This window comes from Oryctolagus cuniculus, chromosome 5 (genome assembly GCF_964237555.1).
Source record: "Oryctolagus cuniculus chromosome 5, mOryCun1.1, whole genome shotgun sequence".
In the NCBI taxonomy this organism is placed as follows: Eukaryota; Metazoa; Chordata; class Mammalia; order Lagomorpha; family Leporidae; genus Oryctolagus; species Oryctolagus cuniculus.
Window position 1 is genome coordinate 65,461,121 of NC_091436.1, and position 22,717 is coordinate 65,483,837.

General features: G+C 44.1%; 1 long non-coding RNA gene across 2 annotated transcripts in view; it reads left to right on the forward strand.

Moving 5' to 3' along the window:
• Positions 1 to 17,831, forward strand: part of LOC127493167 (uncharacterized) — a 37,291-nt gene extending 19,460 nt beyond the window's left edge. The window contains exon 3 of one of the 2 annotated variants that reach the window (XR_007923217.2): positions 8,171 to 17,831. This is a non-coding gene — a long non-coding RNA (uncharacterized lncRNA). Of the gene's footprint in view, positions 1 to 1,289; positions 4,818 to 8,170 lie in introns of those variants that run through there. The other variant, XR_007923216.2, reaches the window with a different exon arrangement.
• Positions 17,832 to 22,717: the final 4,886 nt, after the last annotated feature.

Genomic DNA, 22,717 nt, shown 5'->3' on the forward strand with positions numbered 1-22,717 from the left:
TGTACGGTCTGCTCTTTGTGTCTGTTCCTCTGTCCTTCATCTCTCTTTAGCTCCTGGAAATTTAACCCCCAGTCCCATCTCTTTACCCAGATTGGCTCCTCCAAGTCACCCACTGGTGCTGTGACCTCCAGTAGCCTTTCTCGTCATCTGCCTCTCACAGTCCTTCTGCAGCACTCATTACACTTTTCCTCCTCCTTCCTGGAAATGTCTCATTCTTTTGCATTTCTGGCTTTCTGTGCTCCTAGTTCTCTCGCTCCCTTTCCAGTTCTGAAGTTTCCCACATGCCTCTTAATGCCTTCCTCACGCCGCCTCTTCCTGCACCGTTCAGTCCTGGGCGCTCTGCTCTTGGCATTGGAAGCCCCAGTGCGGGGCGATCCACCCCATGCTCACGACTGCAGGCACATGGTGCTCATGACTCACACATTTACGGCTCATGTCCTGTCCCTTGCTCAAGGTTTATTCCCATATCTCTGACTGCTCACTGGCCATTTTCACTTGAAAATCCTCCCATTGCCTCAAATCCAAAAGTCTCCCACTGAGCTCATCCTCTCCCCCACATCGCCAGTTCCCCTTCCTACTTCCTTGTTCCTGCCAGGGAATCCTCGGCTCATGGTCCTTCCTGCTCAGAACTCTGAAGTCATCTCTTGCTTCTCTCGCCTTTATCCTGCCCAGCCAGCAGCTCTTCTCCATCATGACTTATAATCAGCAAGTTTGATTGATTCCACTCCCCCCCCCACCAAATAAACCTTCCTGAGCTCCTTTCTATTCTCTCATGTGGCCTCATCATCTCAAGGCGGGTCATTTACAGCTCCTTCCTGCCAAACCGTCTCCAGCATCCCATCCTCCGCCCTGAGCTCAGACTCTGCATTTGGTAAACTTTCCTGAAATACTGCACTTTCCCACCATTCATTTGCAGGCAGCTTTTGAGGCCTCCATACTGTTCCCTGTTCTCTCTTAGTTTCAGGTTTAAAGAAAGTTGCTCTTTGCCTACTAATATGTATCAGGTACCATGATAAAGTCTAGTTGGTGGTGGTTACAGTCATCCCAGCAGTCAAAAGGGGTCCTCCTGCTCCCCAAGTTGGGAAGATAGACCAATATTTCAAATAATAGACAAGATTTTTTTAAATGGAGAAGTGGGAAAATTGCAAGTGTTGCTTATGTGCTGGGGGGGGGGGGGGACAGCAAATCCCAGGAAGCCACAGAGACATGTTCTAACTAGAGACTCAGTGGTGGTGAATTCTCTCTCTCCCTTTTTTTGTTTATGTTTTTAAAGATTTGTTTATTTGAAGGGAGAGTTACAGAGAGGAAGAGGCAGAGAAAGAAGGAAAGTTCTTTAATCCGCTGATTCGCTCCCCAGACGGCCGCAACAGCCAGAGCTGCACTGACCTGAAGCCAGGAGCTTCATCCGGGCCTCCCATGCGGGTATGGGGGGCCCAAAAACTTGGACCATCTTCTCCTGCTTTCCCAGGCCATAGCAGAGAGCTGGATGGCAAGTGGAGCAGCCAGGACTCAAACTGGCATTCATATGGGATGCCAGCACTGCAGGCGGTTGCTTTACCCGCTACACCACAGCTCCAGTCCTGATGAATTCTCTTAAGAACAGAGAACTGATAACTGACTTGGCAGAGGAGACAAAGTTTGCCACTGACCATGCTTCTCCGGATAGGTGATAAACTTTCTGAAGAAGGGACCAGCTAATAGTCCACAAGCAATTGCTGAATTCTTGGAAGGCTTTTGGCAAGCTTGTATTGATTCATTTTGGACTGACTGTAGTTAATATAGTTAATTCTGCCAAATACCGTCATCTCCTCCACTGACTCAGTCAGCCAATCACTGAAGCCCAAATTCAAGGGATGTGTAGGTAAAATTTTCATGTAGCGCTGCCAATGCTATAACCAGCTCTGGCCTTGTTTCAGTCTGTCCTAGGCCCGTGACATCTACGTGCACCTTCTTCAGAAAAAGAAACCAGGAAAGAATCTTTTAATTCAGTTATACCAGATGTTGGGGGAGAAAATGTTGGAAGAAGATAAAATAACCAAGCGAATTAACTTCTGAGGGAAATGAGAGACTAAAAGAAGTCATTGAGTTTTTAAAAAATCTATTTTTATTTAAAAAGGGAGTTGGTTTGTGACTTTGTACTTTGTTCTGGAAATCACTTTTATTTTCCTAACCACACCAAGTTGATAAAATCCAGATGAGTATTTGGCCAGATGAACGCTCTGGAGAGCTCCCACAAGGATGTCCATCCAGAAAAGGCCATCTGTCTCGCTCCCCAACACAGAACACTGCAAGCCAAAGGTAAAAGCATAGGATCACAAGGCTGGAAGTTTTTGACCACCATCCGTGGCCTACCTGCTTACCGTCAGATAACCACTCCTTTCTTGGTCTAATGAGTCTGTGGGAATCTCCAACAGACAGAGCCAAACAGAGTGATGTTTGCAATTGTGTTTCCAAATTTTGCAAAGGGCCATAGTATATGATGATTTTGGAAACAACATGGACTGAAGCAGATCCTCTAGAAATATGATCTTAGGTGTTGAGACATGGCCCCCAGAATAATGATACAAGACAAAAATGTGGAGCAAAATAGAAATGTACACTTTCAAGATTGCAGTCAAATTTCAAAAATGTACAGGACAGTGAAGACAGGAGAGACAAGCCTGGCACTAACACAAACTCTTTAGCTTTAGTCAGTTGCTTCATCAGATGTCTCGGGCAGTAACAAGATCACACACGGACATGGACCTCATCTTGGTGGATGTGGGTGAAACTCTGGACTCTCGAGGTCTGTTCTACACTGTGTGACTAAGCAATATCTCATCTCTTGTTGACTGTGAGTGAGGATATGATTGAAAAAGAGAAGGATGCTAATTGTATTGTGGGAATAATACAACTGGCTACTAGAGGTGGTTAAATTTTGTTTGTTTGAAAGACCAGCGGGCTCCCAGGTGGCCATGGCCTTCTGCTTTCTCAAACGATGTTCACTTGACTCAATGGCTGATAAGATTCTTGTCCCATACTTACTATGTTAAGTATTACTGTAAGTTTACATAACTATAAAAGGAGTAACTCACTCTTAAGCAGCTGTTCACATTTTGAAATGAAAACATAGGACATTGGTCAAATCAAGAGAATATTTTTGATGCTGAGGATATCAATAGCACTAGATTACTGATGGTTTCCCTTAAACATTGTAATATAAGTGGATTTTACTTTAAATGCCGAGATGTCAGTGAAAGATTTGCATTCTGGGGGCGAGAAAATCTGAATTATTTAAGCAGGTCACATGTCCTTCCTAAGAATGGATTGAGCTTTTCCCCTTTCCCCCTTGAGCCTACTAGCTCCTGAGCTCCCATAACACCCACACAGCTGCTCTTTTACCCTGCTCTCAGCAACAGCAGTCTGTAGGTGCATCAAGAAGAGCCTTCGACAAGGGGGTTGCCAACTAGGCCAATATTCCCAAAAAGTCTAATAAGAAAAGCACGGGAAATAGCCATGGGCCTGGCAGCATGGAAGTCAGTAGTGACCTGGTAAGGGCAGCTTCAGTGTCAGTGGTGTGTGTCGAGGGCAGAAGCCAGACAAGAGTGCATTTGAGAAAGAAATGAGAACAGCATGTTCAGGCAGCTCCCTACAGAAGAGTGGCTATGAAATGAAGTAGAGTGAAAGAGGGCTGATTACCCAAAGACTAGGGTCCCTAAAAATGTGGAAGAGAGTGCGGCCTAGAACGCACTGAAGGGGTTGGCTCTTGGTTGAAGGGATGCTTCTTTAGCCGTAGGAAAAAGGTAAGAAGAATATAGATGCTGATCTAGGTAGGTTTAGAAATACAATGTTAGAAAGATTGGGAACGGAAAGTTTGGGCAGGGAGTAATAGCAGTCTTTGGTTGTAAGCAACAAAAGGTAATTATCATTAATTTCAGTAAAACAAGTGTGTTAGATGAATTCTTGTTAGCCTACAAACAAATTACAGGCTGCTAATAACCAGTGATGATAGCCCTTATGATTCCCAAAGGGAGTTGGCTCTTTTTAGGTCTCTGGGACAGAGAAGCTGAGGAGCACAATTCTTTACTCAAAAATCAACTGTAACTCACAGAGTAGGGTACCACAGGAGAATCGGGAATTTCCCGATCTTTTTATTATACAAGAGTGAGAAGTCTGGAAAGTGGGGGTCACCTATCTCCTCCCCTGTCTTCCCCTTCCCATTTTTTTCCTCCCTCAAAACTCCCAGGATCTAGAGTTGCCCCTTTTCAGAAAGTGGAGCTTCTGACTTGTGCTTTGTGCCACCCTTCCTGTGAGCTTGTGCCAGATGCTTAATGCACTTCTCACCTGCAGGGGTCAGAAAATGAGTGGGATCCATGGGGTGATCTTTGAAGCAACGAACAGAACAGCATGGCTGAGTCTTAGCAGCAACAATACTCCCACATGAAGAAAGCACGGGTTTTCTGCCAAGGCAGCACAATTTAGCTGCATAGAAGGGGAAAATATTTTGAACTTCCTCCTTTCACAGGGGCTACTCTTTTATTTTTTAAAATTTCCTAGTTAAATTATTATTTTTACAATTTTATTTATTTAGATACAGAGAGGAGGAAAGTGAGTTTTCATCTGCTGGTTCATCCCCCAAATGCCCAGATTTGGGAACCTAACCCCAGTCTCCTAGATAGGTGTCAGGAGTCCAACCACTTTAGCCCTCACTGCTGCCTCCTGGGGTCTGCATTAGCAAGATGCTAGGGTCAGAAGCCAGGAACTGAACCCAGTAAGTCCAGTGTGGGACACATGTGTCCCAGATGACTGTTTAACTGCTAGGCCAAACATCCACCCCCACAAATTATTCTGATATTACTGTGTTAAGGAGCACTGGACTTGACCCAGAGCCTCTTTTATTGCCTGAGTTGTTGCAACAGGCTGCGAGTGGCACTTTCTCAGCCATTCAGCACGGCCAATACCAATTCTTGAGGAATTTTTCCAGATCCTCCCAAAGAGATGGTGGTGACTTCAATTGGTCCTGCTTCCCACTATGAAATATCAAAGCCAAATAGATGTCAAAAAGAGAGCAGAGATGACCATTTTTATGTAAAATTGCCCTATTGGGTCAAGAAAAAACAATGTTATCAATTCTCTGAAAGTTTTCCGGTTCTTGAGGACTTGTGCGCAGTTATCAAGTTGCGAAGGACCTCTTTTGGTTGTTAAAATACTCTTCCAACTTATTAGGAGATGATTCTTGAGAGAGCACTGGTATTAGCTGGCCAGCACACTTGGTCTAGTGTAGAAAAGTCTGCATGGAAAACCACGTTTATTTACTCCCTGTTCCTTGGCCTGCGAGTAATGGGGATGCGATACAAAGATAGAATGTCCCAAGTGTAATCCCAAAGTTCAATCTGGATTCTTTAGGCTCCAACCCCCCATATGAGACTTTTTCTTTCCCTTTCCCCCCACCTATTAGCTTCCTTGAATTTGTTGTTCCCGTCCAGTGACTTTTCTCCCCCTCACTAAACTCTTTTGAGTAGGGACAACATTCCATTCATCTTTGAGCTGCTGCATCTTCTCCCAGGAGATCAGGGCAGGTTTTGCATACAGGAGGTGTTCAGGATTTGTTTGTTATGTTACCACTAGAAGATGTTTTGGAAAAAATACTTCCTCCTTGACCCTCAAGAGGCTGCGTGATGTATGGAGCAAGCAGTAGATTTGTAATCAAAAGTTACTGGTTTGACTCTTGATTCTACCACTTACTTGCTCTGGGTCTTAGGATGAAATCACTCAGCGCCTCTAGGCCTCAGTCTCTTCATCTATAAAATGAACAATCCTTATCCAACAGGAAGATCAAATGAGATCAGGATGTCAAAGTGTTTTAAAGGCTATATAAAACGAACACTTAATAATGATCATGGAGTCAGAACAAAGGAACTAGTATGGTCTTAATGACTATTGTTAACACCTACCTTTGGTCTACCTGTCTTTTCATCTTTATATCCTTAGCACCTAGCACAACACTTTACAGAGGAGGCTCTCAATAGATTTTCTTAAATAAATGCCAATGTTATTAAACATCTGTTTCCAACCCGCTTAGGTGCTTGCTGCAGGCACTGAAGCAAATAAGTCCAGAACATTTCATGTGGATGTGGGTTGTGGGTGATGTGTACAGAGAAGCAGGCTGTCTCCCTCCTGTAGAGGTCATGGGTGGGTGGAGTGGTTCTCGAAGCCCCTGATGTTCTTAGATCTGTAGGGTGGGGTGTACCTGCTGACCCTGCTCTGTGTTATCCCCAGGAACAGATAATCCTGATGAGGTCTTTTAGTCGTGGGCCTGTTGTTGGACACAGAATGCGCAGATACTAACACAGCAAGTTTAGGAATAGGACAGATTCTTGGAATGAGGCTCCAGGAGACCCACTGAGAAGGGTGGATTCCTCTAGGGAAAGAGACTAAGAAAGTGAACTATACAAGGATTATTGGCCAGCGGTGGGAGGGAGAAGATGAACAGGAGAAGATGATGATTGGAACAAACTGGGAGTGTCTTGTACCCTTGGAGTGTCCATTGACACAGAGTATGTGGAATGTTCTGGTTGCTCTTCCAGTTGTATCAACCAAGTAACCAAACACCCACCTTATTATGTGTTCATAAAGAAGTTGTTTCACTGAAAATATCCTCTTGATAATTAGAATAATAATTTCACCACATCTTTTTTGTTCTGGCTACCCTGTTAAGGGATTATCTAGTGGAAAATGGATTTTTAACAGTGTGCAAAAAAAAAAAAAAATTACAGGCTTCTAAAAGAAATGGTTGATAGGGAGCCTAGACTTCTTTATTCTACAACTTATAGACTAAAGGTTCACACTGGGTTTCCAAAGAGACAGTTTTTTTCTTTTCCTTTGTTGGCCTATTGTACAAAGTCACTGCAGGCCTGTGACTGGCGTTGCTTGTCAGGTTCTTAGCAGACCTCAGAGGCAGGGAAGGTTGCCAGATCTAGATGGGGAAGTCCTTCTCAACCCTAGTTCTCAGGACTAGAGGGAGCCTGGGAAGACGGTGGTTGGCCTCCGTCAGCCATCCTCATGGTCAACTGGAAGCTCTGCTGTCTGCCCACCACTCGCCCCTAGTCTCCATAGGGTGGCATTTCAATTGCATTGTGAGTGCATTGGACTTCATCCTCTTGTTGAACCTTTCTCAACAAGAAGACCTCTGGGGAAGGACGTGGGACAGTTTGAGCCTGGGTTGACAGTGTAACCTGGAACCCTGGGAGTGAGCAGAAACAAGGACGCTGAAGCTCAGAGAACAAACTTGGCAGAAGCAATGTGGCTCCAATGCCTTGGCTTGGAACAGGAACAAGGAATCCAATTACAGTACACTCTGTATAGGGAGTTTAAAAAGTGCTTTTGTTTTTCTTTAATCCCATAGAAGTAAATGAGAGAATAAGAACCAGATTGAGAGTAACTCTTTCGTTCAAGACTTTCCTTTAGATGGTGACAAGATGGAAAACATCTTTTGGAGCTTGAGGAGTGCTCTAATTTGTAGAACAGCTAATTAAAGGTTCTTACAACCTGAATGACCAGTTGTGGTACTCTAAGAGCTAAGCAAAGAATTTGTTCCCTACAGGACCATATAGCACCCTTATCCCAAATACGTGATGTGCCCTGGCTGCTGCCCTCGCCGATATGGGGGCAAAAATGTTCTCATAGGACACTGCACTCCCCAGTTGTGGTTACTCTTCAACAAGGGAAGAGCCCATTTGCACAAAGCTACATACCACTACCACAGAGCAAAGCCTATCCACTCACAGCTTGTGACTTACATTTTGTCTCTTTAGACCTGTATAATATTTGTAAGCAGATATATGCATATCACATAAAATATATTTATGTGTTAACACAGAACATTACTTACAACATGCACGTGTCTGTTTTCTAAGGGGAACAATTATCAAAAGAGCACAATAATTTCCAATCTAAAGAGTTTATATCAGAACACTTAAATGACTTGATAGCAGATCCAGATTGTTACATTGCTTGTGAGGGATCTTTCTTTATTATGACTGTCTAGTGTGGCCCCTACCCTGTGATCTTTCCTTGGGGCTTGCAATTAAATGAGTAACGATCTTGGAAGGTAAAGTAGATAATATGATTGTGAAAACCTATTAAATCCAATTATTTTTTTTTTCCGTGACCATGAAACACAATCTAAAAGCTAAGGTTGTGCAACTCCCTGGAAGGCCTGTGGCTCGGCTCAGTGCTGCATCTAATGAAAACAAAACCAAAAATAAAACGCAAGTGATCCATGAGGCTGGCTCTTTTGAGGCTCATTGCCTGTAATTGTAAACACGTGAACTTCAGGATTTTCAGGAAAATTTCTGCCCTGCAGGACGTGCAGAAAGTCAAGAGGAACGCAGCCCGATTAAAGGTATTCACTGGGGACTCTTCATGCTACTTGTCGTGATTATCACCACCCTGGTAAGAGCGGCCTTCCCTTCTCGGTGGAAAAGTTTGCTCTGGCCTGGAAGAGAATTGAAGTTCAGCTCTCACTCACAGGTAGATCTCCCAGACCAGCCTAAGTCCTGAGGCAGAAATTTCGCCGTGGCGTTCAGGTCTCTGCCCTAGGACTGCTCTTCACGGGAAGGTGAGATAGTGACCCACATGGGCAAGGCTATCTATCACCTAGGCATGGGTGGTGCTCTTGGTGGCAGCTGTACCCGATACTAAGGAAAGGGTGAGTTATGCCACCATCACCTATCTTGCTTCAAAGTAGGAGGTACTCCAGTTGCCTGGCGCCCCGTGTTATCACAAGGCTTAATCATCTATCTGCATAGGGTGGAGCTGTCTCTGATGAGTTTCCTTTTGACTGTTAGCCTTGCATTCTCTGTCCTCTCAATAATAATGAAGATAGTTCTTCCTTTGCTAAAGGCATTAACTTCTAGACTTCGGTTTACAACACATGTTTAGGTCGTTACCGTGCTCATAGATTCAGCTTCCTCCAATCCCAAGAACAATGGTTCACAGTAAAAAATGTGATTCCTTTCATTTGTAGAAGACATTAAGTTTTATGAAGCACTTTTATGCCATCTCCTGTCTCCCTCAGGCAAACCTGTGAACCAGACATGGAAGGCTCTCTTTTCCCTCTTTCTCTTTTTAAACGAGTGAGGCTTGTGAGTCCTTAAGTGATCAAAAGTCACCTAAGGAGTAAGGGACTTAAAATCCATGTCATGTGGTTCAGTGATTCTCTTTTCCTCTCTGTCTCCCAACACTACGAATATTTGGTTGCAGAAACATTCGGTGATTTTTGTTTTTTAGGGCAAAAATGTCTTGATGATACTTCTGGAAGACAAACACTGTTAAAATAACCTGCTAGAAATACTCTCAAGTCTTTTCATTGTTCCCAGCTGCAGGGAAAGACATAATGGTGAGAGCTCCAAGGAACAGGCTGATGTCGCTTTACTTGTCGTTCAGAATGCTCGGGGACTTGAATACTCCTTGAGAGTAGACTTCATGCCTTTTCATATTGTTTTCTGTTTCAGGAATATGTAGAGATTAGATTCCCTGAGTCTCAGAACTGTAAAGGAAGTATAGAGCTCATTCCTCCCTCCTCTTAAGCATTATATTCGTGTGAAAATTGAAGCCAAAAACTACTCCGGGAACTAATATGCACTCAAGTTTACATGTTTGTCCAACAAGAGATAACTCCCATCTTTTCTGTTTCCCACTAAATCGTGAAAACCACCTCTTCTCTAGTGCCGAATGTCAATTTGAAGTTCAAACTGTATGTCATAAACGGTCTAATGGGAATTATGAAACTAACCTGGATCAAGATTTTTTCCAATGTTTTTATCTAGAAATGCCGAATCCATCCAAAAAATTATTTTTAAAAGATACTGCACACTGGGTTTAGGATCGATGTTGGCCTGTCCCATACCTCAAGTGAAATGCTGAGCCAAGAGCAGGGGCGTCAGTCAAGGAGCCACCTGCTTCCCTGTAGAGCTGAAAGATCTGAGGCTGCCAGGGGCCCTCACAGTGAGTAGGGCACGGGTCTGTATCTAGAGAGCCTGGGGCTCTCTGTGCTGGCTTGTGTGCTCGTCAGACTTCTGTCTGCCTATGTTGTTGATCATAAACACCAAGACAGAGACTGTTTCCTGACTGAGAAATCCCTTTGACATCCCAGCAGTGACTCATGCGGTTGCTTTTAGCCCACAGAGTAGCCGGTGTCACCTTTTGGGCTTTACACGTAAAGCACGTAACACAGGAGAAATTGAGTCTCCCTGGTGCCAGCCTTCACTCCTTGAGTCACGTCTTCTTCCGTCCCCTAAATAGGACCTTGGGCTGGTTTGGGGATCCAGGACCCCTCACTGCATAGAGCCTTTCCAAACACTGCTCTGGCCTATCTAAATCTCTACTCTGACAGTCTGTCATGCATTATTTTCTTCTCCAGTTGTTACATTGTTATTTTTTTGCTGTAATTTTATCAGGGTAGGATTCCTGATTGGCATTCCTCTTATTCCTAGCAGAATACAGAGCACATATTAAGTGCTTAAGAACACTAATGAATGGGGCAGGTGTTAGGCACCGCTTGGGATGCCCACATTCCACACTGAGATACCTGGGTTTGAGTGTCAGCTCCACTTCCGTCCCAGCTTCTGGCTAATGTGCATGTAACAGACGATGGCTCAAATAGTTGGATCCTTGCCACCCAGATGGGATATCAAGATGGAGTTCCAAGCTTCAAGCTTCAGTCTGGCTCAGCCCTGGCTGTTGCAGGCAGTTGGAGAATGAACCAGCAGATGCAAGATCTGGCTCTCCCTCTCCCTCTGCCTTTCAAATAAATTTACAAAACAGTTATAAAAAGTTACTTGCTGTGGTCATGAAATAATATGAATTTTCTGATTTCCCTTACCTCCTTCCTTTCACAAACATCAGTTACAATTTGGGGAAAGAGTTGTGAAGAAGAGAGAGATATCATCATGAAATTATGATTTCACCAAAAATTTGGAGCAGGGGAAGATGTTGGGGATAAATGGGTGAAGGCATTTTATCGCATAATTAGAAATGAGGACTAGATGGAGAAGGCCTGACTCCCTTCTGTTTGGGGAAGGTAGAGTTCGGAAGAAAGGAGCAGGCTTTGAAGGAACACAGGGATCGAACACAGGTTCAGACTCTGATTGGAATCTTTTGGAAGCTACGGGCAAGTTAAGACCCTTGAGTCTCAGGAACTTCCTCTATAAAACAAGGGTGGTTCTGGGAAAATGCTTCTAATATTAAGCAAATATGTTCATTTAGTTGATGTTAAGTAAATGTTTTTCTATTTTGTGTAGTATTATGTTTGTGCTATGTGAAACTGCCCTTTAAACTTCTGTACAAATCTGCCACACTCTTTCATAGGGCATGTGGCACTATTTTTCTCTCTTTGCAAAACTTAACCTGCATCGTTGCTCTCTCCCTTCTGAACGTGTGATAAGAGGTAATGGGTCAGTTCTTTGTGGGCAGGCTTAGGAACTCCTGTGTGTATCGGACACAGTGGACCCTTGAAAGCAGATGCGGAAGCAAGCATAAATATATAAGTAAATCGATCAACCAACCAACCAACCAACCAAAATCAAAAGATGACTCTCTCCCAGATCGGCAGCCTCGGCTTCACTTCTTGTGCTCCATCAGAAGCTAGGGGAGCATGGGGGCTGGGGCCTGAGCCGCGGCACCCCAAATGTGATGCCTGCAAGTGACTCACCTTAGAATGGGGCCTCAGAGAGCACGTGCTCAGCCTCATTTATCCACTGGCTAAATGGGAGGATCCGTGCTGACCTGGTCAAGAACAATTATTTTTCTGGAATAATCGTGAAAGATCTAGAAAGCCTTCCTAGTGAAACATGTTAATGCAGCAGGATATGACTGTTGAACCAGTTCCCGTGGGTGACAGCCACTGTGCAGCGCACGTCGCTTTCACTGGGAGCCATTTGCGGTGCCCTGTGTTGTAAGCTTGTTTCCTATTACACAAGAAGAGTGCCTCTTTCCCCAGCCGTGGCAGCACTCCCAGACACATCTCATGGCCTGGTCTATGAACTTTAGACCTTGCTTTCTCCATGGCTGTGGACAGACTGACTTTCTTTAGGGAAAGCCTATGATGGCCTACCTCCAGGCTGGTGGGGTTTCTGTTTCCAACTCACAGGCCTGCTGGTTTCAAAGGTGGTTGCTATAAAGTAATTAAATCAAATCCAACTGAGTCATTTTTGGTTTTCAGGTTTCAAACAGCCGAACAAAGCTTTCTGGAGACCTCTTGAGTAACAAGGACATGTTTGTCACACTCAGCCAGTTTCCTGGTTGAAAGGGAGACAAGTATTGGGTGTTGGTATTCTAATCAGCAGTAGAGTAATATATTGACCACTGATACTATCTTTTGACCATCTCTGTTTCTGAGACGGGCCTGGCCTGACATTTATGCAGCATATAGCAAAGTCTATGCTTACACAGAGGAGACTGGACAGCACAACAACACCTTTTCTCCAATGCGTTCGTCTTGGAGAGTAAGCAGTGCAGATGGCATTGACGTTGGGTTCAGGAGACTCTATGTGCTTTAAATTTTTTTCATTTGTAAAATGGGGAGACATGGCAAGATGGGATCTAAATCCCTACTAGAATAAAGATTCTGATTCTCTGAATTAGTGGCAGTCTTTGAGATGAACTGGAAATAATGCTTATTTCTGTCTTTGCTAATCATTTGCCAAATTATTATGACTTCCTCCTATTGGGCTCATGTGTTGACTTCCTGCCCTCTGCTGTCTATTTTTCTCCGTTCACCCAGAGATTCTAGACTATCAGAGTAGCTAGGGGTGGGGCTGCAAAGCCGCCTGTGGGGCAACAATATGGTGTCTGCTGTACTTTTTGCTCTATTTGTCAGTAGAGCAGGTGAGACGGAACCACGAGGACCCAGTTTCAAATGCTCTTTCCTCCTCCCTGTCATGAATCAGTTTTTCCTTCATTCTAATCTAAAAGGCCATACATAATCAAATCTTTTTGATTTACAACAAAGAAAACTGGGGAAATGCACATATGTGAACTTTCAGGGCAAGACAGACAGTGTGTAAATGGGAAAAAGGTCCCCCTTCAAAATTTTCCCCTTTTGAACTCATTAAATAAGAGGTGGAAGAAGGGTGGTTGCCTGTTGACTGGGTATGTCTTATTGATGTGTTTTGTTTTGCCTACTTAGACATGTATAAGGTCAACATTTTAGGTAAAAATCTCTGGCCACACTGGTGCTTGTATTTCTGTAATGAACAGCTAGAGTTTACAGTGCATGGTCATTGTGCCCATGCAGTGGTTCAGGTCCTGCCCAGAGTGATAGACCCCACGTGGCCCATTTTACCTTTTAATTTTTGTACCTGGCCATGGAATCATTGCAGTGTGAGACCACTGGGACCCCTTGATCAGTTGACTGTCACTCATACAAGGCACCAGAAACCCCTGTCCAGAAGCAGCAGTTTCACAGATAATGAGAAACCCTTTGGAGGGAAGGGGAACTTCAGACAGCACCTGCGAGTGGAGGAAGGTTAGGGAGGGCGATCTCACTGCAGGCCTTGGGTATCACAAAAATGCCAGGCCAGGGCAGGCAGGCATCCAGAATGTGCCCCCCACCCCACCCCGGGAGGAACATCGACTTTCCTTCTCACTTGCCTTGGGTCAGCCCCACGGTTACATCAAAGTCCCTATCTCAGTATAACTCCTAATGCCAGTGGGCAGGCCTAGTCCTCATCATCAATAAGATAACATTTAATCTTCTGTTTCTATCTGTGACTTTTTTTTGTAACTACCCTTGGCCTCCTTAGCTATTAGATCCTATGAATGAGTATGCCCTATGACATTTTAGATTTTCATGGTTCTTCTATTTCATAATAGGGCTCTTGGCTCTGCCAATATTTTCATGTCCTAATAACTGTAATCAAAGCTTGGGTTGGTCATATGGAAATAAGCAGTCGCCCATCTGGGAGCTGGCCCTGTGAAAGAGAACAGGAAACTCCACATCATATGGAAAGTTGTACTTTTAGTTTCATAACTTGACTTTTACCTAACAAAGATAGCTCTTATTGAAACTGAGCCCTTCCAGCATAAGAAATGTATTTACATATTTTGTGAAGATCATAGTTTTGTATATTTTCCTATTGTCATGTTTTTAGGGGATAGCACCATGATCCTCTGAGGCAGACAGAGATCTTATTATTATAAGCAATTTCTAAATAGAAAATTGAGGGTCAGGAAGAATTTAGTTTGGTAAAGAGAGCCCTACCAGGATTCCAAGGTTTCTGTCTTTTGGTCCATGCTTCTTTCTACCCTCCTGGTGCTGCATGTGTGTGGACTGGGGCATGAGTCAGTGCACACATGTACACACACACACACCCCAAAATGGAACCTAGTGCAGAGAGGCAGCTATTTTTTTTTTAATATAAAAAGAACTTCCAAAATTCTTGGTTTAGAAAATGGAACGTGTTTGCTTTGTGTATGATACTTAAGCAAAACTTAAAAAGCAGCACCCTGAAAGCTTGCCGAAAAAACTCCATTACGCTGTGACACCCACAGCACAATAACTCCAGGAGCTTATTTTTCTTTACAGACTCATGGCTGCTCACAAGAACCGGTTAGGAGAAAATGTCTGCAGTAGATGACACTGTGTTAGAAACGTGTTTCCTGATTCTTGGGTATGTCAGAGTATTGTCTTTATCTGGAACATGGCAAAGAAAACCCACAATTTCGCCTCCCTTTCATTCATTGTCAGTGGTGTGAACAATGGCTCCCATGAGGTGGACACGTTGGTGCTGCTTTCCTCTCTTTCTCTCTCTCTCCTATATTAACTTCCAAATCCACGGCAGAGAGGTTGGGTGGAGTGTTACTTTGTGGGTGTGAGCATTGGTGTGTGTGTTCTTGAGCTCGAGGTCAACTAGGAATATGTTGTTGGCTGCCCTGTAGAACTGATTACACAATTTTAAATATTTGACCAATTTTAAATACTTGGAACCTTCAAGATGTTTGAAGACTTTTGTAGAACATGTGGGAATGGAAACTGTGCTGTGGCATAGCTCTTAGGAAACATTTTTTTTTTTTTATTTATAAGGAAGAAGTACTCAGTAGAAAAACTGACTTTGAAATGCCTGAGGAGTTTGTTTCAAACACTTATTTTGTGAGGACATTTAAAAACAATTAGATGCCATTCTTATCAGATCTTGTGATTTTATCTTAATCAAGTTTTTACAAACTAAAATATGATTTTTAATATTTGAATGGACACATAGTAATTTTATATATTTACACTTGGTACCACTTCAGGACATATGTGCATTGTGTAATTGATATATTTTTGACTTGGGAGCACTCAAAATCCTCTCTACTAGCTATTATGAAAAATACAATTATTGCAACCATGATTTTTCTACTGTGCTGTAGAATATGAGAAGTTATTGGTCCCAGTCAACTGGGCTCCTGTACCTGCCTCTCCACACATTTCTCAAGCCCTGGTGACCACTGTGCTGCTGTACTTTTATGAGATCAGGTTTCTAGTTTTGATGTGTAAGTGAGAACACTTGGTATTTATCTTTCTGTGCCTTACTGGTTTCATTGACACAATGTCCTCCACTTTTATCCATATTGCTGCAAATGACAGAATTTCATTATTTCTTATGACCGAATGCTAATCAATTATGTAAATCTGCCACAAAATGTGATTTTTTTTAAAAAATGAGAAATGTATCAACATTTGAACTACTTCCGGGGAAATGTGTCATATTTGGTAGTTGAGCATCAAGTGTTTTGCCACAAGGTCATGGTTGACTTGACCTCTGTAGCAAGTGACCTTCATTTACTATGCTTCCCTACTGAATTCTGGCTTAGTTGTACATTTGATGTCAAGTTTTCTCTTTCTTATTTCTGAAAGGCATAGTTAGAGAGAGGAGAGAGAGAGAGATCTTTCATCTGCTGGTTCACTCCCCAGATAGCCACAACAGCTAGAGCTGGGCCAGGGAGGAACTAAACTATAGAACTTACTTCTCTTTTTCCCATCTTCAGAAAACTAGCAGACTTCCCGGTATTGTTTCTTCACACTAGGTCTACAGAGAACGCTTTATCACTGGGTCCGAACTTCATGTCTTTATCAGCTTCTTTACCCCTTCTTATATGAGTTTTACTAAAGGCAGATTTTTTTAGCATTAGTCTTATTGTTTTCTGAGTGCCTTTTGGAAATCCCTAATTCTGTGCCTTTGATCACATTATTCCTACATTTGCAGGGGGCCTTTCACTTGTATTTCGCTGGTGGAAGCTCTCCCGTGATCTATCTCAAATCTCAATTTCTTCCTCAGATTCCCTAGAGTGTGTATTTCCTCTGAATTCCTGTGCAGCTCATGTCTAAATCAGTCTTTTGGCATTCAGCAGTCATTCATTTGTTGATCACTTTTTAGGACACAAAGATAAGATAGGCCTAAATCTCTCAAGGAACTTGTGGTAGAGGCCTCTATTGGATGAAGTACATTGCAAAGTAAGACTAGCTTATTTTGGGAGTGGGAGATCACATGAGTGAGAAGTAACTGATACCAAGGCACCCACGACACCACAAAAGAGGCGCCTGAACACTTATTAGTCCCTTTCTGTATGGCCGAGAAGAGGGAGAGACTCATGGAGGAAGTGGCCTTTGGTTGTAATGAAGTCGGTGAAACCTGACGGGTGATGAGCAAGCTGAGAGGAGCCTTCCAGGCAAAGGAACTCAACCTAGACTAGCAGGTCTCAATCACGTTGATCTTTAAACCCTTCACACTCTTAAAATATATTGAACTCCCTTCCCGTCTGAACTTCTGCTTATGTAGATTGTACCTGTCACTACAATATAGAATTTGGAAACTAAAACTGAGAAACATTTATATCCATTTAAAAATAAACTCGTGACATATTAGCATTACTAAAATATTTGTAATGAAAAATATTTTAAAACCAAAATAATCAGTGAAAAGCAGCATGCCTTTCCCATTTTTACACATCTCTTTTAATTTCTGGCTTAATAAAGGGCTGGATTCCTTCTCTCTCTCTCTCTACTCAGTCTGTTGTAGTGGCACAGAGCACCTAGTCTCTGGTAATCAACATTGCCACTGGTAAGAAATGAAAGTGAACAAGACAACTACCAGCTCAGTATTATCATGGAAATAGTTCTTCCCTGTAGGGCTCCATGCAAGAATTTAAGGGTCCCCCGAGGGGTCTCTGGAGCACAGTTTGAGAAGCACCATCTTATGCTATATATGGCTATCTTTTTATGAATATTCTGTATTCTTTTTCTCATTAAACTGTAAGTTTTTCGATGGCAGAGATTGTGATGGCTAAAATAAAATGAGTGATGTTGGTGTTGATGCTGGGTGTGTGTGCGTGTCACATTTGAAACCATACATAAGAGCTGGAGTTGTGGCGCAGTGGGTTAAGCCACTGCCTGCAATGCTGTTCCTCCCATATTGGAGTTCCAGTTTAAGTCCTGGTCGCTCCACTTCTGACCCAGCTCCCTGCTAATGTGCCTGGGAGAGCAGCGGAGGACGGTTCAAGCGGTTAACTCCTGCTACCCATATGAGAGAACAAGATGGAATTCTTGGCTGCCTGGCCTAACCCTGGCTATTGTGGCCATTTGGGTAATGAAGTAGCAGATGGAAGATCTTTCTCTGTTTCTCACTTTCTGTTAGTCTGCCTTTCAAATAAATAAATCTCTAAGAAAAACTATGTGTGTATGTGTATGTGTGTGTGTGTGTGTGTATGTGTATACACACATCCAAACTTGTATGTATCTATCATTAATGCTTTAAGGAGTAAAAGTTCAGGTTATAAAAATACTGTTAAACACTACTAGTCGAACAATACCCTATACCTTGTGCGGTTGTGTGAGTGCAGCCTGTTGAAATCCTTGCTTAGTATATACTAAGTAGATCTTCAGTATATGAAGGTAATTGAAAATGAAACTCCATGAAGGGCGGGATGGGAGAGGGAGTAGGTGAGGGAGTGGGAGCGGGGAGGGCCAAGGGAGGGAGGGAGGTTGTGGGGGGGAAGCCACAACAATACAAAAGTTGCACTTTGTAAATTCACATTTAATAAATAATAAAAAAAACTGTATAACAAACAAAAAAAAGAAAAAAAGAACTTAATACTTTATCCTTTTAGTATTTTTTATGTTCTACTTAAAACTATTGGTTGAACTCTATAATTAATACACAATTACTCTTAGGTGTTTAATTAATGCTATAACTAGTACTCAAATAGTATTTTACACTTTGTGTTTCTGTGTGGGTGCAAACTGTTGAAATCTTTACTTAATATATGCTAAATTGATCTTCTGTATATAAAGATAATTGAAAATTAATCTTGATGTGAATGGAAGGGGAGAAGGAGTGGGAGAGGGGAGTGTTGTGGGTGGGAGGGAAGTTATGGGGGGGAGCTATTGTAATCCATAAGCTGTACTTTGGAAATTTATGTTCATTAAATATAAATAAAAAAATACTGTTAAGTGATAGGGCTGACTATTAATGATTTGCTTAAAGGGAGTAATAAAGCTAATTACTCTTACAAAAGAAATTAGAAAAATCTATGTGCACAGACATGGTGGCAAACTGCAAGTTTCGCTTTTGCCAATTTGAAATCCCTCTGACTGTGGGTTCCACTTCATCGTGACAGCAGGTATGGTCCGATTTGCACATGAGTCAAGGACATCTGGAAGCCCCAGCCTTGAAATGTGCCACAGAGAGTCCATTTTCTTCAGCAATTTCTCAAGAGAATTGCATCAGGAAGAATGAAATCCTTCGGCGCATCAAACTAAGAGTCCACACAGCAGACCCTCAGGATGACATGTATCACTTTTATCTTATAGATGGAAGCACCAGATTAATGCAGATTAAAATGATCACAGGCCCTGAATGAGACCCCTCCATGAACTCACACATCTTTCACACGAGAAAGCGTGCAGAGACTGCCCAGAGAGCAAACCTCTGTTTCACAGTTAGGATGCTGAGACCAGGGCGGCGAAGCAGCCTGCCTGGGGAGCTTCCTCTCTGCATCTCTGAGCTTAAGGCCTTTTGTGTCTCTTGCTGTGCACCAGCCCAGTGGGTGCTCAAGTTTAGGCTTCTTGGCAACCCAGGCTTCAACCTCCGTAGGCAATGCACTGTTTCCTGTATGAACAGCTGGTGCATAAAATGAGGTATTGGGGACATGGTTTCTGGCACGAAATGAGTGGAAAGAGGCCCTTTTGTTTTGCTCTTAAGGGGGGCACTGAGCTTCTAAGTGAGGCTCTGGGCGAGACCTCCAGACTGGTAGACAAGTGGCTCTCAACCCTGGCTGCACACTCCAACAGCTGGGTTTGGTTTCTAAAGCCTGAAGACTTGGGCCCAGCCTGGATCAATGAAATCAGAAGGCAGTGGAGGGCCATGGTGTGAGCATTGCACAGGTCATTTTCACTCAACCCGGAGGGACCAGGCTCTTGCACTCTTCCTCTGAAAACTAAATGGAGCTGCCCACTGATACCCCACAGGAGGGGTTGCACCCCTCACAAATCTTGCTGCGAGTTCTCACTGAGGCCTTGTTGATTTTGTCGGGGAGAGAGCGTCCTGCCCACTAAGGCGAGTGACCACATACCTCCAGCTCTGTGGAGGAAAAGTAATTCTCCGACCTGCCACTTCCTGCTTGTCTGCACACTGCCCACCACAGCACACGTCTGGCCTGCCATGAGCAAAAGTTTCACTACTGAAATCAGTGGGTGACCTTTCTCGGTTTTCATACACCCAGAAGAAAGGACAATGTGTAACCAAGTAGGTTTGCAATGACGTTGGGCACTTCAAACAAGACAAGGAGCAGCCTCGTAATGGAAGCCTGGACAGGGAGCAGTCTTCAGTGTTGGCCCCGGAGGGCTGGGCTTGTCACTGCTCACTGCAGGCCAAGGTGGTGGTTTTGTGAATGTTTTCAGTAGCTTTGGAACTCGCCAAAGAGATGAGTCCATAAAACACCAAAACTGTGTGTGTGCTCAGGCAACGGCCTTTGTTTCATTGCTACTCCGAAGGTTCTGGCCTGCTGAGGAACCAGCAGCAGAGTCCACACCGAAGTGGGCCTGCTGTGGAAGGACTGAGACCCGAGGCTCCAGGCTCATCCCGGCCGCGTGCTGTCTCTTCTCCTCTCAAGGACGACCCAGCATTTCACTGAGTGGCAGCTGAGTCTCTCTCCTCATTGGGAGAGACCTAGAGGCATGACAGGGAGGTAGGGCATCACACAACAAGTCCGTCAAAACTCCGGGCAGAAGAGGGTCACACTGCTGGAGGGGCTGCAGGCTGCCAGATCTCACCTCCTGCTCCTCCCAGGTGTCCCCTCTCCCCCAGCCTCTACTTTCCCAGCAACTCAGAGGGGGCTCCCATGCCCTTGGCAGTCAGAGCAGGTGCTGGGATCCAGCTGCCCAAGGCTGCTCTTGCATTTGACTCATTCCAGTTGAGGAAACAAAATACTCGAGCACCCCTCCCCCTCATCGCTCTTCCTTTGGGAAATACAGTCTGGTGGTTCCGATGGGAAAGTCATGCGATGAAATATTGACGTAGTAGATTCCGTTTTAGGATGTAGTCATGTTAATAGCTGAAACTCATGTGCATATTTTCAAAGCAAAAAAAAAAAATGGGGTAGGTATTTGGCAAAGCAGTTAAGATGCTGCATAGGATGCCTGCAGCCCATATAGGAGTGCCTGGGTTCAAATCCTGGCTCTTCTGGCTCCAGCTTCCTGCTAATGTATATCTTGGGAGGCAACAGATGATGACTGTCAAGTACTTGAGTCCCTGCCACCCACGTGGGAGATGGGTTGAGTTCCAGGCTCCCAAGTTCAACCTGACCCACCTCCATCTGGTATAGGTTATTGGGGAATGAACCATTGGATGGAAGTTCTCTCTTTCTGTACAGAAAAAAACCAGCAAAAAATGCCTCAAACACATCAGATATTTAGGATGTATTTGTAAATTTTCTATAGTATTTTGTTACCTTTTTTCAGATAGATAGAAGTGTCTTAAAAGTTTAGAAAATTTTGTGAAACAGAAATAATACAAGTCTCCTCAACAGCATCTTTTGTTTTCCCTCTGTAAATTAGAAGAACCGTGTAGTTAAATATCGTGTCAGTTCCACTTTTGCAGCAAGGTGTGAGAACTTCTGGCATTACAGATTCTCTTACTAGAGCCTAAGAAAAAGCATGCACCATCTCAAGTTGAGATTCTGGTCAGTGTTCTGTCCCTGACAAGCCTTGAGATTTTCTACAGTCTCAGCCTTGTTTCTGCTGGGTCCACCAGCTGCTTGTGCAGCAAGATGGAAGATAAGTTGTCAGTTGCCTGGGAAGGAATGGAGAGATTGAACGGGAAGGAAGGTTGTCCTGTCAATGTTACTGGGTAACAGCAGGCTGGAAACCAGTGGCAGAAAGGTACCCTGTGGTGCTCAGAAAGAACCCAGTGATATTCTCCAGGAGCTGATCATTCACCAGCCTTGCAGGGGAGAGACAGGCTTGGGAAAACGCCATCCAGCCCCATCCTATAAGAAAACAAAACTAGAGTGGAGAACAAAGGAAGAGCAAGAGCCAAGAGGGAAGTTCCTTGTGCTTGGCAGTTGCAACTGTTAAGTTCCTGTACAGAGAATTGGGGAGGAAAGGAGGACGGTCCATGGTACAGGGGAAAGAAGACCCTGGCAGCCTCTGAGGAGTGGCAGAGCTTGGCAAGGGTCCACGAAGAGCAAGATGTAGCCACAGACACCACGAAGAGATAAAGGAAGCAGAGAGTCCCATATCAAATCCAAGTGGCAGATAAATCCGCTGGATGTCTCTCACAGGATGAGACCTGCAGTTAGAGGGAGAAACACCGGGCTGAAGGCAGGGCTGTCCTGGTGGAGCAGAGGTGCACGGAGCCAACAGCAGGGCTGAGGCTGAGCCCAGCACCAGCATTTCATAACTGTGAGACACTGGACCGATGCTTGAAACCGTGCAGCTTCCTCGTGAGCAAAATAGTGATAATGATCACTTCTCGCAGGCTTCTTAGGAAGCTTGAGGTTATAGATGCCAAGGACCTGTTTTATAGTGTTGTGATCACCTTGTCTTGAACGAAATGATGGCCATGGAGCCTACTTGATGGCTGAATATCCCCATATGGAAGGAATCAGGGTAGCTGAAGGTAGGTGTGTCTGTGGCTGGGAGTGGGTGGTAAGATCAACCACTTTTATTCCATGGCAGGATTCAGGGGCTGACTGAATAGTGCAGAATGCAGCCTGCTTGAACCTCATGGTCACCAGCACACAGCCTTCCCAATAACCCCAAGGACAGTAGAAAGGTATGAGATCAGACCTCTAAAGGCAGGCTGGGAGGAACTGACTGTAAAGAAGCAAGTGTGGCGGACACAGGTCTGCCCAGATCTTCACTGGCAGGTGAGAGTTCAGCACAGCCAGGTGCAAAAATCAAATAATGAGAAAAATGGAGAGGACAGTGAAAGGAAGCATATAGGTAGAAAACCAGTGTCCATGTGAGATTTGGATGGAAGAGCAGGTGGGGAAGGGAGACGTGAGCAGCCTCTGATTTGTCATCTGTTAAAGGTGATAGGGACAGGTGCTGGGCACAGTGTCTGATGCCCACATTTCATAGCAGGGGACCTGGATTCAAGCCCTGTATCCACTTCTGATATCAGCCTGCTAATGAGAATCTTTGGAGGCAACAGGTGACGGCTCAAGAACTGGATTGAGCCCTCTGCTTCTGAGC